The 21,904-nt window shown below is 35.8% G+C and overlaps 1 protein-coding gene across 26 annotated transcripts in view; it reads left to right on the top strand.

Annotated features, from left to right (window-relative positions):
* ZBTB20 (zinc finger and BTB domain containing 20) overlaps positions 1-21,904 on the top strand; it is a 758,521-nt gene that overhangs the window by 509,183 nt on the left and 227,434 nt on the right. For 4 of the 26 annotated variants that reach the window (XM_045507275.2, XM_045507282.2, XM_045507293.2 and 1 more), the window contains one exon: positions 5,416-5,515. The exons of the other annotated variants lie outside the window; for them this stretch is intronic. The gene's annotated coding sequence lies outside the window, so the exon portion shown is untranslated. The remainder of the gene's footprint in view (positions 1-5,415; positions 5,516-21,904) is intronic. 26 annotated transcript variants of the gene reach the window in all.

The following is a 21,904-nucleotide window of genomic DNA, read 5'->3' as shown; positions in this document are numbered from 1 at the left end:
TCACAGCACAAAGATCTGTGACGAGGTTGGAATCCCTTTCTTCTCTTCTTCGTGTAATAAAGCAGGACTAGGTCGAGCTGAGGCAAGAGGGACGACATCTTGATGAAGCTCAGCTCTCCCAGAGGCTTAAGAAGGCCAGCAGCACAGCTGCGCCAGGATGTTCTCACTGGGCTTTTTATAGTAAGTTCTCCAGTAGCTCCGTTTTCAGGTGAAAATGTTTTCCAGTGAACTGGAGAGAAAAGGCTTCTGAAGGTGGTGGAAATGACTTTAGTTCTTCAGTGGTTAAAATGATCAGGGCTTTGGATTAAGGGGAAATAGTTTCAAACCTCTGCTACTTACAGATTTATAGTAAAATATTTAAGTTTCTCTAAGTTTTAGTTTCCACGTGTTGAAAGAAAGTTTGATAATACACACACCATGGAGCTGTTGTCAAGATGCTATTACACGTGTAAACTGTGTAATGCATGTGGTGTCTGGCAAATGCTTATTAACAATGAAGTTTTTATTCAGCAAGGATAGTTATCCATTTCTGCAACATTCTCTAGTCACCCATACCAAGCTCTGCCTAGTTTTACATCATCACTTTCTGTTTGGTCCTTAACATTCCAACCTCTGTCCCAGCTTTGACTCGCTTCCCCAGGAGCTGTGAGTGCCTGTCTCCAAGCTTCGAAACTTCATGCTTCCATGTTCTTTAAGAGGTATACCCACAATCACTTATCATTTCAGTACCAGCAATGTACAAAAACCTTAAATTATAAAAAAGAATATGTGACTTTTAGGAAATAACTATCCTTGTTCTTGAGTTCTGAAGGCATTCTTTATGTTTTATAACACTGAGCCTGAGACCATTCATGTCAGGTGAACAAGGAAGAGGTATTTTTGTTTTATACTCTCCTCCCAGAAGGTTAAAATGACTCACTAAAAGTCACTCAGCAATCCCAGATGAAGGATCCAATAAGACCATCTTGAATTCTTGATCTGAAATCCTCCAGGGTCTCCATTTACTATGCAAAAGTCAGCCTAGAGAGGATGACCCCAGTGTTAATTTCACATCATGATATTACCTTTTACCCCGCACCTAAAATGCTTTCTGGATTTGGATTGGCCCCCTGGTTACCCGCAGAATACAGGGAGAAGGCCATGTAAATTCCCATCTCAACAGTTGAAACAGTCCTTGTCACCAAAACTCTCATGTGTTAGATCACATGTCAGTGTCTGTGACATAGTCAGGCCTTGGCTTCTCAGGATCTACTCATTACATGTGAGTTTATGTGCTTTGAAACATATGGCCTTGATATATGATCCCAGAGCAAAAGAGCAAGGTATTTCAAGCTGGCCACAGTTTTATTGACTCTTACAGGCTTGCTTTGTAGTCTTTCCAATAAACTAGATGAGAAATTTCTGATGCTCCAAGCTATCCAGTCCCCAGGACTCCATTTCATGATTCAGAGTCCAACTAAACAACTCAAGAGTGCTTTTGTGTGACACTGTGACCACAGGGATAAATAATTGCTTAGTAATTCTCTTTGAGGCAGAAAATTCTAAACATGGAGAAACCATTTCCCCTTAATGGGAGCCAGAAATCCTGTAAGTGCTTGAAATGGCATTCACAAGTCGGAATGGTAAACAGATAAAAACAGGAGCGCACCAGTTGCACAAATGACTTGCTTGTCACAAACTTGTCATTGCAGTAATCTAACATTTCTTTCACTGAGCCCGATGGAAAGTATGGAACAAATAGGCCCTTCTGACGTTTTGGCTCTGCCAAGCCTTCCTCCGAGCTAAAGCATCTGCAGCATCTTCCTGTTCTAGACCCTTTATCTGCTGAAGCTAGCTGATACTGTACATGTCAAAGAAATGTTTGACTGTTGCATTAACAAGTTGATGACAAGCAAATTATTCCTGCAATTGAAATGCTTCTGCTTTTAGCAGGCTGCCATTTTGACCTTCATCTTATACAGAAGAACCCTAACAGAGCAGAGGTCTGGGGACATACCAGTATTGCTACCCCAGGCTTGTCCCAGTAAACAAGGACCCACCTGTCTGGGGCTTAGGTGCAGCTGTATGGTGCAGTTCCATCAAGTTTATGGGTTGGCTGTTCTGGTGAAACATAAATGTTGTGAACACAATGGACTGTCCCAAGGATTCCTACTGCTGGAAAAAAATGAGCTGCACCAAAATGCATTTCCTCCCACACCCCCTCCACCCCAAATAGACACCTGTGCATACACTGGTTTGTACATAGTTTATAAAACATTTATACCGAAGTCCCCCCACCCCTTATCCATGGCTTCACTTTCTGTGGTTTCAGTTACCTACGGTCAACTGTGGTCCAAAAATATTAAATGGAAAATTCCAGAAATGAACAATTCATTTGTTTTAAATTGTGCACCATTCTAAATAACATGATGATATCTCGCACCCAGGATGTGAATGATCCCTTTGTCCAGCGTATCCCACCAGTTAGTCACTTAGTAGGCATCTCGGTTATCAGATCAGATTGACTGTGACACAGTATCACAGTGCTTGAGTTAGAATCACCCTATTTTACTTAATAATAGCCCCAAAGCACAAAAGTAGTAATGCTGACAGATCAGATATGCCAAAGAGAAGTTGTAAAAGTTTCCTTTAATTGAAAAGGTGAAAGTTCTCAACTTCCTAAAGAAAAAAAGTATACTGATATTGCTAAGATCTATGGCAAGAATGAACCTTCTATCCACGAAACCATGAAGAAGGAGAAAGAAATTCATGCTAGTTTTGCTGTTGCACCTCAAACTGCAATAGCTATGGCCACAAGTCATAGGTGCTTAAATTAAAGTCATTAAATGTACAAAAATATATTTTGAGTCAGAGACAGAGAGACCACATTCACATAGCTTTTATTACAGTATATTGTTATGATTGTTCTATTTTATTATGAGCTGTTGTTCATCTCTTGCTGTGCCTAATTTATAAATCAAACTTTTTCCTAAGTATGTATATGTTAAAAAAAAAAAAACATGGTGTATGGAGTTCGGTACTATCTGCAGTTTCAGGCATCCATTTGGGGTCTTGGAACATACCCCCTCGAATAAGGGGGAGCTACTGTTGCTGAAAGAGTTAATGAAAATTGTATGGCAGGTTTTTTTAAATTTTTTATTGAAGTGTAGTTGATTTCCAATATTAGTTTCAGGTGTACAGCAAAGCGATTCAGTCATGTATATTTTAAGATTCTTTTCCATTATAGCTGATTACAAGAAACTGAATATAGTTCCCTGTGCTACACAGTAGGTCCTTACCAGTTTTATACAGGTTTTGCCAGTTCTTGGATTTCCTTTTATCAGTAGCCCCACCTCCTCCTCATTTAGTGTAACATCTGGAGCTATCTAAACCTAATCAGAGCCATGCTCTTATCCCCTAAAAATGAGGTATGTCCATCAGCCTCCTCACAGAAACCTGTGACAGCCCTTTGTAAGACACCACCAGTTGTCTCCAACGTCAGCAGCCAGTAGGGAGTGCTCAGACACTGGGTGACTTCAGACTCTTGCCTTTCTGTTTGCGGAGCCCTCCCCTCCCGGGGGACCCATACTGGGTGTTCCCTGAGCATGAGTCTGGTGGGTCACAGGCTTATCAGCATGCAAACCAGAGCTGGGGGCTGTAACAGAAGCCTCGCCTGTTGCCCCCACGAATTCTGCCTCTGCTGCTGCCTGAGGCACATCAGCACTTAGAACAATGGAGCATCGGCCTCAGACACTTTGACCTTTTCAGTAAAGCTGAGCTTCTTTTATTCACCAAGGTGTCAGGTGCCCTGCGTCCTTTTCAGGCCCTCCATTACGGGTGCATTGAGAGTGTCTTATCTGATTTGAATATTGACAGAAAAACGTGCATTCCCAGGCTTACTTTCTGGCTGGTGCCTCAGGTGCTTTCATTTTTAAAAGTCTTGTGTAAAAATGATTATCATTGTTCAGCCATGAGAACCCAAATTTCTTGCCAGCGTAGTGATGGGGCTTAACTCACTTTTAGATTTGACAAGTTGACCACAGTACTGTCTCTCAGATGAAATGTTTACTCCCACCCCAAGTATCTCAGGCTGTAATCTATACCTCAGCTTTGTTGCCTTAGAAGACAGGTGGGAAGGGTGTGTGAAGAGGGTCCTGTGTTTCACACAGTTAAGGATATTGCCCCTGGAAAGGGAAGCTTGAGGCGGCACTTGCATCTTACATCTTCTGTAAAAGAAAACATGTAAATGGAGTTTAGTGACTTTTTCTTCCTTCTTCAAGTTCCTAATATGATTTCTATAATGACTTTCTGTTTTCTTTCTTACTAGAACTTAAATGGCAAAGAAATGATACACTATTTTTGATTCAGGGAAAAAATAAAAAATTTTTATGGAAACTCTCTTTTTAAATACACATTAGGGAATAGATAATGGCAACAAAAAAAATTCTCTCTTCCTATTAGTAGGATAGATGATTAGTGTGTGTGGTTTTAACATATATTTACTTATTTGACTGTTTATTTTTAAGGAAGCAAAAAAGGAAGGAAGAAAATAAAAGCCTTCATGCTGGAGTAATTTCATTGGATTCATAGAATTGTGGGACTGGAAAGGAGCTTGAGGATAGGGCTGTGACTTTGTGTCACACTCCCACTTTAGAGATGTGGACACTGAGACCCAAATATGTCTAATAACATCAACACAACAAGATTGGGGCAGAGCTGGGCCCAAATCGAGGTCTGACTTACAATACAGCCAACACTTTCTCAGAAATCACATTATATTTTTTAAAAACTTCTTTTAAACAGAGACATCTTTTTGAATAATCTACATTGATGTACTTAAACCTGATAGGACATTTGCTTTTGGAAAAACTGGGTCTGAAAATTAGCTAAGCCAACTTAGGGATGCATGGTTGAACAGTTTGGAAGACATTTCTTCCCAAGCTGTATTTTATCTGAGTCGTGTAAGGAACCATTATAATTTCAATGATTTCTTTTCTCTTAACAAGATTTCAAAGAAACACTTTCTCCATTCTTATTTTAATACCTGAAAACATGTATTTTTAAATGGATCTGCTCCTTTAATAAGTATTCATTTAAGTAGGTCATATTCTAACATTCTTGGAGATAAAAAATCTTTTATCAGATTAAAAGAAATCTGATTTTTATTCCCCCTTTTAGCCATGTTTGAGTTGGTCCTTGTAATCATCAGTTTCAACAAAACACGGAGTTAAAACATCAGCGTTTTTGTTTGTTTTGGTTCTTTTAGTTTAACACAAGGGAAAAAATTTAAAATGCATTTACCTTTCTGCAGCTATGATAATTATATACTCTTATTTTTCATTTATGCAAAACTTATTTTTGAGGGTTTTCTTTTTGTTTCGTTTCTCTATTTTTGCATTTTCCAAACATCTGTACCGTGGCTGGTGGCAAGAGTAGCAGTGGCTGGCACTTTTCCTCCACATTTTGAGAGAAAGAGAATTGGCTGGAATAAAACCTTGCTTTCCATATGGTTGACTTGAAATACAGCATTGAAAAGGTATCGTCTCTTTTTTTTTTTTTTTTTTTTCTGAAACCAGAGGTGAAACCCAGGAACAAATAGCAATATTGATGCCAAACCACCTGTTGATTCACATCAAAAAAAACCTTTGACAATACGTTCCCCACTTCATCAGCTGAAAAACCTAAATGGGTGAATGATCTTTGTGCATTGGTAGAATACCTGCTGCCGTTCAATCATTTAAGAAAGCTCAGATTCTACCCATGATCAAGAAATGAATTGAAGTTTTACTTTTGATGCAACAAAATGATCACTTTTTACGTATGTTTGGCTGTGAAGTGCTTACTGATTCCTGTGAAGAGGAGAAGATGCCACTAGGGAGTTCAGTTTACTTTGATTAATTCTAGTTAGGAAAAGCAGTAGCCTTTGTATTATCAATGTTTTATGTAAAATATTTCAAACATATAAAAATATAAAGAATAAAGTTAACATATGAGAATTCAGCACCGGGTTTAACAAATCTTAATTAATGTGGAGAATTTATTTCCAAATCTGTTTTAATCTTATATTACTCCATTATAAATTATATACAGTGAAGTACGCAGGTTAAATGTAGAGCTGGTGAGCTTTTATGTAAGTATACATCCGTGTGACAATACTCAATCCAAGATACAAAAATTCACAATAGCTAGGAAGAGTCCCTCGTGCCCCCTTGCAGGTGATATTCTCCAAAACTTTAACAAAAGGTTAAAAACAAGCCAGACTATTCTGACATCTATCATCATGAATTAGCTTTACCTAAGCCGTATATTATGGCTTTTATAAAGTGCATTCTACTGTATGTGTCACTAAAATTTAAGTCTCTAATTGTTAAATATTATTTCCAAGAGTTCCCAAACACCACCAGAATTGTAATGAACATTTTGTACATGTTTGTACACAGAGGGGGAAATGCTGAACTGTAAGATGCATTTTAAATGCATTTAAAATTTTTCACTAAATTTTATTTTTTTTAACTAAAGTTTACTAACTTTACTAAGAACTATAAAATTTCTCTCTTTAAGGGGGTAGTACCAATTTATATTCTCATTAGCAGTCTATGAGAGCTTCTCCATATGCTTCACAACATTTGGAGTGGCCAAGGGTTTTACATTTTTGTCAGTCTGAGGGGGATAGACTAATATATCATTTAAAAATTTTTTCACTTGTAAACCACTGGGATTTCCTCATGTGTGTTGTCTATTTATATCTTTGCCAATCTTTTTATTGGGTTATTTGCTTTGCTATTGTTGTTTTGGACAGCTGTTGGTTTTGGTTTTGGTGGTTGTTGTAATATTCTGAAGTCTCATCCTTTGGGCAACATAGATTGCAAGTATCTTTTCTCAGTTTATAGTTTTTCTGTTAACTGTCTAGAGTAGCACTTATTTTTCCAAGCTTCTAATTTTAATGCAGTTAAGTTTATTGATATTTTCCTATATGGTTTATGCTCTTATGTCATTTAAAAAAATCTTTCCATGTGACATGATCCTTAAGAAGATCCTATATTTTCTTCTAACAGTTTTAAAGTTTGTCTTTTACATTTAGATCTATAATCTTTTTGGCATTTAGTTTTGTATATGATATCTTCCATGCACCCTATTTTATTCTTTTTCCATGTGGATGACCCAATTGTCCCAGCACCATTTAACAAATTAGTCATCCTTACCCACTAATTTATAATGCCATTTTTTGCCTACATCAAATCTGTTTTTAAGATCTTTATTTCATCCAATGGACTGTTTCTCTACTCTTCTGCTAACCCCATGGTGCCATAATTACCATAGCTTTTAATAGGGTGAATCTCACTACATTGTTCTTCTTTAAAATTCTCTTGGCATCTCTTGGCCTTTTACTACTCAATATGAATTTTAGGCAAGTTTGGCAAAAGCCCTGCTGAATTTTATTTGTATTTACATTAACTTTAGAGAATAATCTGGAGGAGAATTGGTATTTTTATAACACTGTGTCTTTCTGACTGTTAACAGACTATATTCCTCTACTTAATCAGAGGGTCTTGTTTGAACCTATTTTGTTAGATTTCTTCTCATATAACTTAGATTTTTGTGCTATTATGTATGGAATCTGTTTTCCGCTTTATTGTTTATTATTAGTATAGACTCAGCAACTTTACTGAACTCTTTTATGAGTTCTCCTGGCTAAACTGGAAATTCTCTGAGATTTTCTACATAGACATGTGTATCATCAGTAAATAATATTTGTCTCTTAACTTTCAATTCTTAAATGTTTAATTTCTTTTTCCTGTCATATTGCATTACTGAGACCTCTATATAATACTGAATAGAAGCGGTGATAATAGGAATGCTCTGTTTCTTTCTTTAATGGAAATGTATTTGCTTAGGATTGTGATAAATCAAAATTATTGTAACAAAGTTATCATCATCTATTTAAAGTTTGCTAAGCATTTTTAATCAAGCATACTAGTTGAATTTTATCTAATGCATTTTCTTCACCAATAATATGATAAATTTTCCCATTAATATATTAACATTTTATATAATATTAATAAATTTCCTGATATTGAACATTTCTTACATTCCTGGAAAAAAAAAAAACTTGGTCCTGGTATACTTTTTTATATCCACAGTTGAGTTTACTTTGCTGATAGTTTATGTAGTATGTTGCATGGAGAGATAGTCTTTAACTTTTCTTTCTTAAAACTGTTATTGAAGAGTTTTGGTGTCATGGTGATACTAGCCTCATAAAATAAGTTGAGCAGTATTTCTTTCTTATTTTTTTCTATTTAGAAATGGTTTTTATATTATACAGATTACCTGTTCTGAAGATTTAGTTAAACTTACCTCTAAAATCATCAGGACTTGGTATTTTCTGTCAGCATAGTGTAGGGTGGACTTTTAATTATCAGTTCCATTTTGTCCATGGCTATTGGTTTATTCAAATGTTCTATCTCTTTTTAAGTCAATTTTAAGAATTTTTTTTTTGGAAAATATACAGTTAGTTAATCTACACTTTCAAATTTATGTGTACAAAGCTGTTCAAAATAGTCTTGTGACTTTTAATTTTAATTATATCCCCCTCTTATTCCTAACAGTATTTACTTTAGCCTTTTCTCTTCTTTCACTTGTTGTTAGACATTTTTGTTTCATTTATTTTTTTTCAAAAACTGGCTCTTGATTTTATTTATCTACTTTATTATGTCTTTGTATTAAACATTTTTACTTTCTGCTTTTGTCAACATTATTTTTTTATTCTACTTTTTAATGTAAACCATTTTTTCTAGATTCCTGAGTTGAATTATTAGTCATTTAATTTTAATAATTTAAATTATTTTTAAAATGAATTTTTCTCTAAATTCTCATTCAAATTTCTCATTATCTGCATAGCAAGTTTCTCATTAGCTGCAGAGCATGTGTTGATATGAAGTTTTCTTCAATTTTAAAAACTTTTTAATATCTGTTTTGATTTACTTTTAACCTTTAAGTTATTTAGAAGTGTATGTTTCTACTTTCTAAATGTGTATTTGTTCTATTTTTATTACTGATTCTGAATTTAATTGCATTACAATAGTAAGATGTGTTTTATATAGTTTTGACTGAAAACAATTTTTTGAAAATTCTTTTGTGACCTTAGTATATGGATTTTACTGCTGGGCTTGAAATCTATAGGTGGCTTATCTTCTTTTAGTACTCATGCTAAAATTTTTGTGTGTACACCTAACTACATACTTTTCTAACAAAAAATTAAATCCACTTTTTAGTATTTCTGGCTATCTCCTAAGGAAAAAAGGAGGGGGAAAAAGGTGTCTAACATGTTTTATCTGCCTCTTCAGTATCACTCTCACTATTGTAATTGTTAAATAGTTTTAGTTTTACTTGTTTTAAACATATAAGAAAGTGGTTATCATTGATTTTTATGATCAATACTTAATTATATTTACTCATTTATTTTAGTTATTACTGTGCCCACCGTTATTTATGGATTCTGTAGCTTCTTTGGGGGGCCTACTTTTCTTCTTGTTGAATTACATCTGTTAGTAATTCTTTATGGAGGGCCCTGGGTAGTACACTCTTTATGTATATCTAAAAATGTCTTTATCTTTTATCTTAAATAGCAATTTATCTGAGTATCTCTGCTCAGCATTTGAAGATATTACTCAATTATATCTTAGATGATTGTTCTGTCAGCTATTATTACTTAAGAGAAGTCTGCTATCAATCTATTTTTTCTTCTCTTTGTAAGTAGTCTGCCTTTTCCCTTTCACAACTTCTAAGAGATTTACTATATTGTTAATGTCTTACAATTTCTCTGAAATGTGTCTGGATGTGGATTTATTTTGAATTATTGGTCATGAACTCAGGATATTATTTTTTAATTTCAAAAATCTAATTCTGGAAATTTCTTAGCTATTTTCTTTTCTTTTATTGTTTCTTTGTCATTACCTTCATTTTCTTCTTCTGGGATTTTCATAGATATCTATTGGTGTTTCCTAGTCAATTTACCATATCTCAACTGCTCTTCCATTTTCTAAAAACATTTTTACTTTCTGTGATTTTTTTTTTCTGACTGAATTCCTTAATATCACTTTCCAACTCACTTAATCCTCTCCTTGAAATCTCACAATCTTAAATTATCCCATTTACTGCATTTTATGTCAGTGAATTTTTTTTCATTTTTAAGATTTCTGATTGATTTTTATTCACCTATCCTTATCTTTTTTCTGTCTGTGTTTATTTAATAACTTCATTTTACAGGTATGATTCTTTTATTTATCTCTGTACATTATAAACATACTCATGGTGAGGCCACTGTCAGACAGTTCTGTAAAATCAAATTCATTGGAGTGAATGTTCCAATTATTGATTTAGTTGGTTGTTTTTCTTAGCGCTAGATTTCTTGCTATGTTTTAGAATTTTGTTTTGCCAGGTTAATGTTGGTCATAAGATTTTTGTATTGTCTCTTGGCTCTCTCTCTGTTCATACATCCCTGACTAATGGTTTTCCAGTTGCCTCTATCTGGATTCCTGGGTTTCTAGTCTGAATCCAAATATTATAATGGTGATTTTCAGCTTCCCTTTAATAATATTTGCTTATGAGGCTGTGTCTTTATCCTTCCACCTTTCAATGCCTGCAACTCCGTATAAGCTATTGACCCAGGCAGCAGTTGGCCAAATTTTTTGCAGCTTCTTATTGAAGTAGTGAGCCAGACTTAGGTCCACCATTTCATATGTAACCTCTGTGGCCCCATTACTCCAAAGAGCTAGACTCCCAGCCACCTCTGTGTGCGTCTGGATTCAGACTTCTCCAGGCTTAAGGCTTCAATCCCCTCAGTGGTTTTTGTTTCTTTGTAGAAATGATCACTTTTTTTTAAGTCTAACTCTGCCTCTTTGGTATTTTCATTTTATATTGTATCAGTTTTTTCAGTTATCAGTGTATTTTGGACAACACTCCTTTGATTTTTACCTCTCTTTTATTTACACACATCATTTTAAAACAAACATTATAAATAATAGTTATTATTATTGAATGTTTAGTGGTGCTAGGCACTGAACTTTATAGATATTATCTCATTCAATCCTCTCTACAATCAGTCATTTTTATTCACATTTTATAAACTAGGAAATTGAGATAAATAGGCCAAATAAATTTCCCTTTAGGAAAGAGGTTATAACTAGAAAATGGCAGAAGTAACATTTGAACTCAATTTTCTCCACTACCAAAACTAGTACTCTCAAAATACTATCCTATGGTTACATTCTGTGGGCTTTTTTTTAAGCCTATATTATGGTGTTTATTTCAATAATAAGTTGGTTAACTTAGTATCTATTGTTGTAAAAATATATCTGGTACTATCTCAGAAATCTTATTTAATATTTTCTGTAGTTTCCTGCATCCCTGGTGCTCTCTTTTTCTCTTTTGGCATCTATTTTATTTATTTGTTATCAATCTAGGAATTTGAGAGTTTTAAAACATAGTTTATTCTTCAAATAATGATTACTGTTATTTTTAAAAAACATTTAGGCCTATTTTTTTAGATTACCAACATTAATGAAATTATACACTGTATGAAATGAGAAATTCAGGATGCTGCCTCTTCATTCCTCTGCTCCTACCCACTTTCTCAGTTTTTGTTATATTATGGCAGGTATAGATTATTATTTGTTTTTATGATACAGCTGTGGAGAGGATAATCACAAAAAGCTGGGTCATTTACTTTGGTCATAGAGAGCTTCTAGCACAAATAGGTGCTTAATAAATATTTGTCAAGTATAAAATGAATAGACCTCTTTTGTGTGCACACACATGTACACAGAGGAAGAACACATAGCTAAGATCTCTTTAGTCTCCCTCTACTGCTGGATGGCCCACCTATTCATTTAAACCTTAGATTTTGTAAACTGTGTAACTGCCATATGGTTTAGTATATACTCTTTCTGTCAATACTTTTGTTAGGCAAACACATGCTTTGTGAATCAACACTTTACAATCAATGAGCTGCCATCCAAGTTAGTTCAGTTCATAGCTATTCCCGTCTGCCCTACCCTATCCCTATAAATAATTAGTGTATTTGGCAACTCCCATTCTCATAGCCCATTTCCTTCCAAAATAGTTCATGTTGTTTACTATTTAAATAGAGACATTTTGAAGTAGTTTTTTTTTTTAAGAGTATTTCTTAAAATCCCCAATTGTAGTCAAAAGAAATCCTTTATAGAAGTTGCTAGGAAAATTGGATTTGCCATTGAATACCACTAGATATTACCAAGAAACTTAATGATGATCTGCAGCATGCTAGAATAGAAATATGATGCTTGTATTGTAGCAAAGCAGATTAAATAAAACAATGTAGATTAACAAGAAAAGCAAACTAGTATAAACTGGGTCATTTGCTTATGTGCAAATTTTATGAAAATTTTAATGACACACTTGATGAATTTATAAGTACATATTATTTGTGTTTATAAGAACACTCAAACCTTTTACATGGCATGGTTTTAACAATCTTTTATACATAAGAACAGATTGAAATTAAATGTTTTCCTAGCTGTTTCTATTTTTGAATTGTAAAAATGATTTATTATTATTATTAATCTCTATTTAAAAGGCACTGAACTGGGAATCAGGAGATCTGGTTTCTAGTCCTAGTTCTATTATTTAACTAGCTCTATGACTTTGGGTAATTTGTTGAACTATTTGAGTCAGTTTCTTCATTTATAAATGTGGAGTTGGGCTTGATGCTCTATAAATTCCCTTCCAGTGCCCGTGTCTAGTATTCAGTATCATGTCTGTCCCTCCCTGTTGTTTATAAATACTCACATATAAAAACTTAACTGCATGTGGGTTCCATACATCAATAACCTGTGTTATTCAACAGAACTCATAAGGAGATATTCAAGAATGGCATTATGTTGCTCCTGAATAAGGCCATTGAATTTAGCCAATAGATGAATAACTGGGAGCTACTGTAGGTTCTTGATCAGGACTGACATGATAAAAGCAGTATTTTCAAAAGTCCTGTTAGGCAGCAGTGTACAGAATGGACTAGAATGGAAGAAATCTGGAATAGTGACCAGGCAGACATGATGCCATGGTTCAGGGTGAGGTAAGGAGAGTCTAAGGTATAGTGATGGTATCAGAGATAGAGCGGAAGCAAAGGATACGAAGGTACTGAGATGTATATTTGTTCCAAAAAAATCTAAAAAGATAAAAATCATAAAAGACAAAATACAAATGTCTAAAGCATATGAAAAAGCATGTTAATTCACTATCACTCAAAGACATGATTTATAAAGATAATAATTCTCCATGCTGATAAATGTGCAGTAAAACTGGCACTCATATAATAGTTACATGGGGCACATGTGTTGACACAAAATTCTGCAAAGTAATATGGCATTACATTATCATGAGCCTTTCTTTAAAAATATGTCCTTCGGCCCCGTAATTTAACTTCTAGGAATCTACCTACAGAAACCAGAAACTCAGGTAAAGATTGGTATGCAGAGACCTGTTCATCACAGTGTCATTTATAAAAGTAGAAGAAGAGAAAAACAATGTTAAATATATAATCAAAGAAATTATTAAGCAAATTATGGAACATACATATGTGTTATTGCATAACAGTTATTAATTACATAGTTATTAAAGGTATTTTAAAGAATTTTTTAACTAGGAAATTTTCATGAAACAATATAACTGAGAATACCTGATCCAAAAGAAACTTGTGCACCTAACATGATCCCAAATTAGAAAAATGAAAATACTTGGTTACAATCAAAGGAAATGCATTAGAATGTGAATAGTAGTACCTCTGTATGATGGAATCAAGTAATATTTTATTTCTTTTTTCTTAAGGTTGCTAAGTATTGTAAAAATACTCTAATGATTAGAAAAGTAAGATTTTTAAGCAAACAACAAGTAATCTAGAGAAAATTAACTCTAAATCTGATAATAATTCAACTTAAGAAAACATGTCTACTGTTTATCCCTTCTTAAAGGGATTAAATGTTTCAGTTTTCCAATTTATTAAGATTTCAAATTATCTAAAATATTGATTTTCAGAATCATATCATATTGAATATGATGTGGTATTTATTTTCTGAAATGTATCATATAGTTTCTATTGCCAGAGTCTCTTTTTCTTTTTTGGATCATTGTACATTTGCTTTAGGTTATCAACCTGCACTTTGACATTCCAGAGCTTTTTTTTTAAGTCCATCAGTCAGCTCTGACATTAATATGCTCAGACCACACTTCCATGTGTATGAAGTTATAGCAAGGGAAGAAATCTAGCTCACTCTTTATGTTTTCAATCATTTTTAACTCCTAAGTTTCTCATATTGTAAAAATTTCATAATCTAATAATAGCATTTTGAGTAATTGAAACAGATGAAAACAAAGTAAATGACAGAGCCAATAAGTCTCTATAAAGTCACTTTTATTGGGTGGTATGAACTACTACTGATAACATTTATCAGGCACTCATCTCAAGAAGAGAATCTCAGCTGTTCTATGTAAGAATGAATAAATGTAGTAACTCACTTGGTTCTCTATCAAGAATTTAGCCAAAAAAGAAACCCAGTTGGATACCAGAAAGAATGAACCACATAAAGTTTTATCAGCCCAAAATATACAAGTAAGCTAGACTGCCACTTTTATAAGTTAAAATGTAATCTTTAACAAATCTAAATTCCCTACACAGGCCAATGGCAAAGTGCTGGAATAACTAAAAATTTCCGGACTGCACCCTCTTTCCCTTCTGCCAGGAGAGTGACCATGCTCTGTCCAGCTCAGGCCTCCGCTGACTACAAGTTAACCCAGAACCATTTGTACACATGCTCATCTCTTTTTCAGAACTGCAAGTCTAGCAAAGACAGAGGTCATGTCTTATTTATCTTTGTTACTTCAGGTTCTGGCAAAATGCATAATTGTTGAACAAACTAATAAAAGATCAGCAACTTAGTTTAGATGATTTTAGTAAACTATAAAACTGATCTAAGAAAAAAGTTACTTGGACACAAGTGCTCACACCCTATGTATTATTATATAATTAAGTTTACTAGCATTTAGGTAAGTTCCTTCACAATGATGTTATCACCAAATCATGAACATCTTTGGAAGTAAACATCTTTCAGGAATATAATTTTTCACAAGGCTGAGTTAAAGAGTTAATGCTTAAGAGCTCTTGCAATGATTAGTGTGACAGTCACAAGTTATTACATCTCTCTGAATCTCAATTTCCTCATCTGAAAGATGGGAATAGTAATAATACTTAACTTAGTCTTTGCTGTGGGGATTGGATGAGACCGTGTGTATCATCCTGGCTAAGCCCTTGGGCTATTATTACTACAGATAATGTTTCCCAGGTCAGCTTTTGTACTTGTACATGCATCTTGATGCCTGGGGCAGAAGGTGCAGATATACTACCCCCACCTCCTCACCTCAGGCACTGACAGCAGAGAAGCACAGGAAAAATGAGGTCAGCTGGGAAAACTTGAGTAGCTGCAGTAAAGTATCTGTTATTTTGTATTATTTGGACTAGTGATCTTCTGCGTTAGTCCAAAAGTGAGCTGACTTGTGAGGTAAGCTTGAACCTAAGAACGATAGTCTTCCCCAGATAACCATAGCATGACCGACTACAGTGAAGTCTGTCTCATGATTTTTTTTCTTTTATGGAATTGCTATCTATAGAACTTAGATGAATAAGCACAATTGAAGTGCAAAGTGTTAAATGCATGCTTTGATTTAGTCAATGCATTTGCACATTGAAGTAATTAGGATGTATTTAAAAGCAATCTGCTTGCAATACTTTGTTCTCCATTTCCTACAAATCAAATTAGTGAGGGGTAGATTTGATTTTGACATCATTTTTAAAATATTTTCTTTTTCTTTTGAAAATTTTCTTAGTATTACATTTTTACAAAGTTCAAAACACAACCAACTGTGACTAAATTCATAAAAACAAGACAAAAAGTACAATGTGCAAGAAAATGAAAAACAGCACAGAGTAATATGCAGTAGAACAACGTAGATCATACCTCACAAATATAGTTGTAATAACACACCTTATCCATGTCTGATCAATTAATAACAAATACTTATTCACATGGCAAATAGTTCATTCTTTTACTTTGATTGAGAGCCCCAAATTTAATTATTCATCTCAGTCTAAATAAAGAGGCAAAGGCAGCCAGATCTTAGAAAAATCTTAACCATCTCCTGTTTTCGTTGTACTATATATAATGCAATGAGTGAATGTGAAGAAAGAATATGAAGGTTGTTTTCCTTGTTTGCTAACAAAGCATTCAGGCAAGATTATTTCTTTTTTAAATCATTAGAGTTGGCAGAACTCTAACATGTTTATGGAGCTATGTTCCACAGACAAAGACAGGCCTGAGTTTAAATCCCAGCTCTGCACACTGTATTATATTTGACAAATTATTTCACCCTCCTGAGCCTCAGTTTTCACATCTGTAAAGTAAAGGTAATAATATCTACATTGCAGAATTACTTTATTATCATGCAATAATGGAAGTGCCTTAATTTAATATGCACTCAATAAATGACAGTTATTATTATTAGTTCAAGAGAGAAAGTTTGGAGGGCTAAGAACCCAAAATCCTCAGAGGAAAAAAAAAACAAACAAAAATATTCTGTGTTCTCACTTTCCCAGGGGGTTTTTATAGGAGTCACAGATTTTATCCTAGAATTTTATCAGGGTTCCTACAGGAGGAATTGTTTTGCCTTAATAATCTTCTTACCACCCAAATTGCTGTTCTTAATGTACATCCGTGACCTCAAAATACATGATGATAAATACCCTATACACAACTGAAGTGAATATCTGAATGACTGTAATTTTCTAATACCAATTATTATTATAGTCTTTTGTTGAAGATAGACAGTGCTTTGGACTGGGCACAGATTATATGAGGCTAATTCCCCTTGTTTTCTTTCTGTACTACGTTTATAGTTTTAGGCATATACAAGTTTACGCATGGAAGTGAAGGGGAGCTGGAGAGAGAGTGGACAAGAATAGGAGACTCACTTGTGCTTCTTAGGAAACAGAGATGATGTCCCGTTCTGCCCTGTCTTCAGTGACTAGCTCCGTGTTTCACATAAAGAGAGCATCTCTTAAATATTTGTTGAATTAAGTAAATAAGAAACAAAATGCTGATAAAATATCTGTGTAGCAGCATAAAGGAGCCAGCTCAGAAGTAGTATATGCAGGTAGTAGACAGAGAGCTTAAAACTTATCTATGAACATCTACACTCCCTTAGTAAGATGGCACCATGGGCAGTGGCAACCATTTTTATTCAAAGCCACTAATTCTTAGCCAGAGGAAGCAGCTAAACCAGAGCAAGCAACTGACCTTCCATCAGAGAGCCATGATCACCTTGATTTCAGAGCTGGAGGGAGCCATGGAGATTTTCTAATCCGGGGGCCTCATTTCTCAGCTGAGGGAGCTTAATGTCTTACACAAACATTTGTTGGCCAAGTTTACTGATACTCAAATTTGGTTTCCTGATTCCGGTCCAATTCATTTTCTATAGTACCATGTGCCTCTGTGTCCCCAGACTGTCTGTCCACCTGAGGGTTCCCATATATCCACTGTGACTTTGCTTTCTATGACCAAGGCCATGCAAAGAAGCATCCAGCAATGCCTCCGACTAAAACCACCTCACCTATTATAGCATGTTCCATAGATCCTATAAAGCCACAATAAAAATAATTTTTTAATAATCTATATTAAATTACTGTTAACCATTAACAGATCATACACATTACTTTAGCTCCTTTTCAAGTGATTGTTAGCAGATGCTAAAGGGAATGGAGAAGAGAGAACTGTTATAATTTGAGGAGAAAATGGAGAGAGTTCTGTCCTTGGGGTGTTGCCCCAGGGAACGCGAGGCCAGGTGGGCCGTGGTGGGGCACCCAGAGGACCCAGGAAGTCACTCAAGGATTTGAACCTTAGAGAAGGAAACAGGAGATGGGAAGAGGTGAAGGAATAGAAGGAACAGAGGAGGTAAAGGGGGGCAATTGTACTGCAGGTAGACTTAATAATTTGGTCTTTCAGTTCATTGTTTACTCTATTTGTAACTCCTGTGCTCAGTGGAAAAGCCTTGTGTTCAGGTCATTTGTGTTCTTTAAAATTTATTTATATTGCTGCTGTCAAGTAATGACTAGAAATCCTTGAATCAATTATTAACGACATCCATAAAAGGAAAAATAAAGCAGTTGGTAGGTAAATATCTTCCCCATCCACCTAAAGAATGGAGGAAGTGTTGATAGGCTGTTGATGGTGAGTTAAACTGGCATACCAGGAATTTTTATAAATGGTTTTCCCATGCTCCACTGACTCTGTGGCTGAGACTTTAGTTGTATACCAGCTGTGCGTGCAAAATCTCATAATTATTCTTACTGTATTAAGCATTTTATAGCAATTTTAGCTCTGAAATGCTATGCAATAGTTTTTATGCAAGTGTACCAGACATGTAAGCTGTTCCAATGAAAACATTTCCTTTCATTGAGACACGTGGTTTTAGGTTTCCAAACTTAGCTCTTTGCACTGATGGAAGAATCTTTAGGACAGACATCAGGTTTTTTGGTGGGAGAAGCAGGGGTGGGGGGTGGCAGTTGGATATTCTCACACATGCTTTATTTCTTCAAGCAGCCTTATCAGAAAAGGGGCATTTCCCTAATTGTACAACACTGATATTGATAAATACAGGCTCCTCCACAGCCTGTCCTGTTGAGAAAGGCACTGGAGGAGAAGCGAGGGTTACCTCTGCGTCCCTCTAGGGTATAATGACAAACAGGCAGAAGGACTTGGACTTAACCTCTCTGCAGAAGGCTGACACCTTTAACACTGCTGCACATGCTGCTGCACCCTGCGGTGGCAAGTCTTGGGCCTGAGCCCAAAGCTGGTGTGGAGTTTGAACCCTTGGCATTCTGGCCCAGGGCCAAGCGCTATCAATGGAACCCCACTGACACCTTTAGTTATTCTTCCTAGATTAGGATAGTAATTTACTTGTCTCTTTGATTTCAAGTGTCTGGTTTTGTTTCCAGATGCCTCCCAGCTCATCTGTATTCCAGGGGTTTCAAAAGACTTTAACCTCATTGGTTCTTTGCTTTGTCAGTTCCATTTAGTGAACACAGGAGGGATACACAGACTAGAGAGCAGCAAGGGAGGGGGTTGTGTGTGTGTGTGATACAGTGGGCATGTCAGGAGGGCCTGGTGAGACTGCAGGAATAAATAAAAGGCATATTCACTTTCAGAATATCGGCTATTATACCAGAACAAGTCAGAATGGAGTGTAAGAGGTGATGCGTAGGATGGTGTAGTGAAAAATGTCATTAGATAGGTTCATGGGTAAAAGCCCTCCAACCAGAAGTAATCTCAAACTCCCCCAAACGACTGGAATATGTGAAAGAGATGGAGAGACCATAGAAATTTTATCCCAATGCCAATAAGGTAACAGCACTTGGATTTTAACATGCCATGGTAGGAAAAGACATTTATGCAAGGGTGTCATTTTGTGTTTACAAGGGCCTGTCTAGAACTGTTTATTGATTTTACTGCAGTTCTTTCCCCAGGACCCTGTAGATAGATAATTGCTAGAAATGTCCATCATTAACAGAGCAATGAGTGCAACCATCACACTAGGAAAAAGATACACATAGGACCCTGCTAGCAGGCTTCAAATGGGGGAGCGGGGGAGAGTCACACAATAACACGTGCAGCTGTAACTCCAGGCAAACACACACACAACACTCTGTGTAGCCATTGCACTGAGAAAATACACACAGCCCCCTGTGCAGCCATCATACATCAGGAAAATACACACATGACACCCCTATGCAACCATCACACCAGGCAAAAGCACAGACATAAAATGCAAAGTCAATAGGAATGAACAGCTCATAAAAGCCTACTGGAATAGATCACATCACAGCCAGGTACATCTGTTCTCAGCACTAACCATTATCGTTAGCTTAAAATGCTTAAAATCACTGCGCATCCTCAGGTCTAGGGACAGATTATTCCAAGAAGATTCTGCTAAATAGATTTGGCAATGCAGTGAAAGGGACTTCTACTACATTAAAGTGATGCATTTTGCATCTCAAAGGCCGTCAACTCTATTTAGAGGAACTGTGTGATTGAAGAACAATGCTCTAGGATGGGAGAGCAATTTTTCTAGCCTTTCCAAATCTGGGGGTTATTTTCACCCCAACTTGAGTTAAGTGTACAACTGAATGGGCTATCAGATTGGGAGGTGACTAATAAAGGCAGAATTGGAAACAGCTTTCATCGGTGCTGCAAAGTAAGCCACTCCATCCTGTTTGAAACTGGAACTCTCAGGTGGGATGTCATATCCAGAGGTCTTAGTGAGGTCAAACTTCAAGCCATCAACCTGAGATAACTAAGTGGTAACTACAATCCTTGCTTCACAGGGTTGTCTGCCCAACTGGGGGGAATAAAGGAACCACCCACCTCTTCTTTTGCCAGTGCCTTCTCTTCATGCTCTGGCCTCGGTCTGTGATGTTATCCTAGCTGTGTGACACAGGGGTTATGGCACTGTGAGGGAAGTTCGGCTTGCCCTTCTGAAGAGTAGCCCCAAAAAATAGTTAGAAAGAGTTTCAAGCTTGCGGTTCCATGTTTCAATTACAGTGGCGTGATGTGTTTCTTCTGAGTGAGACATGTTTCAAGCTAGCTTGTTAAGAATGATTTACACCATAATTCTAGGAAAAAACAAATGTGAGTGACTGAGATTTGAAAAGGAAGAGTAGGGGGGAAGTGCCAGACTAAACGAATCCTAAGTAAATAGGGTGGGGTTGGGTCTTTTTTTTTTTTTTTTTTTTAGTGTTTTTTGTTTGGTTGGTTTTTTGCTTTTTTTTTTTTTTTTTCAAACAAAAGAGAATATGTATGTATTGTTGGTAATCACTTCTCTCACCTGGGTGGAATAAAACAAAAGAAAACAGAATCGCTCCATTTGCTCCATGTAAAAGCAAATTTTCAGGAGAGGACAGGTGTTTCTCTTAAATTCACAAGATAGCATCTTACTGGAAATGAACAGTACTGGAAATAAGAACTAAGAATTCCACTTTTTTCCCAAATGTGGCGGAAAAGGTTTTGTTAGGATGAGATAAGCATTTTCCATAAAACAATGCAGTAGTGACATGAGGTAATTACGTGGTGACTGGGACACACCGCATGGCGTACTGGAGCAATTGCATGATACCTACATGATAGCTATAGTAACTCCAGATATTGCTGCCTTATTATCTCCTGATAACTATATAATTAGTTTGTGTCACCAGAGCACCCTAAACGTATGCCTGTTCCAGCTACTCTGGTAGAAAAAAAAATAAACTTTTTTGCAAGGGGGAAAAAAAGCTAATGAAGAAAGTTGCCAAGAACAGATATTTTGTAATCTGTGCTAAATCTCTGCTGGAAAACATGAACAGTAACGAAGCTGAGAAGACAGTAAAAGAAATTCGGGGCAAGGTGCCAGACGCCCAGACGGAAGGAGAATGTGGACCAAAAGATTGCGACAATCGGGTAATTATGGTTTATGAATTTCAGCTTTAATCTGTAGTTCAGTGAGTCCTGATTAAATATCTGTTAAACACAATTAAAGTTTGTTTTTGTATTTCACCGTCTTGATCAGAATAATTAGAGACTGCGTGTTTCATGTCAAAAGTAGCAAGAGGAATTTTAGTGAATGAACATCGTTTTTAAAAGCCATTTGTAGCACCAGCTGTTGGCATTATTTTATATTTTAGTGTTATCAGCATAAAGATGGTCCTCTGGATGCTGAATAGTTTCCAGCAGGACAAGTATGTTATGCCATCATGATGGGCCTGGGCTGATTAGGCTTAAATGCTTAAGGGCGAGTGTTCACTGAGATGGTG

This window comes from Camelus bactrianus, chromosome 1 (genome assembly GCF_048773025.1).
Source record: "Camelus bactrianus isolate YW-2024 breed Bactrian camel chromosome 1, ASM4877302v1, whole genome shotgun sequence".
NCBI classification, from domain to species: Eukaryota; Metazoa; Chordata; class Mammalia; order Artiodactyla; family Camelidae; genus Camelus; species Camelus bactrianus.
Note: the sequence above shows the minus strand (reverse complement) of the source record. Positions and strands in the feature narration are given on the sequence as shown.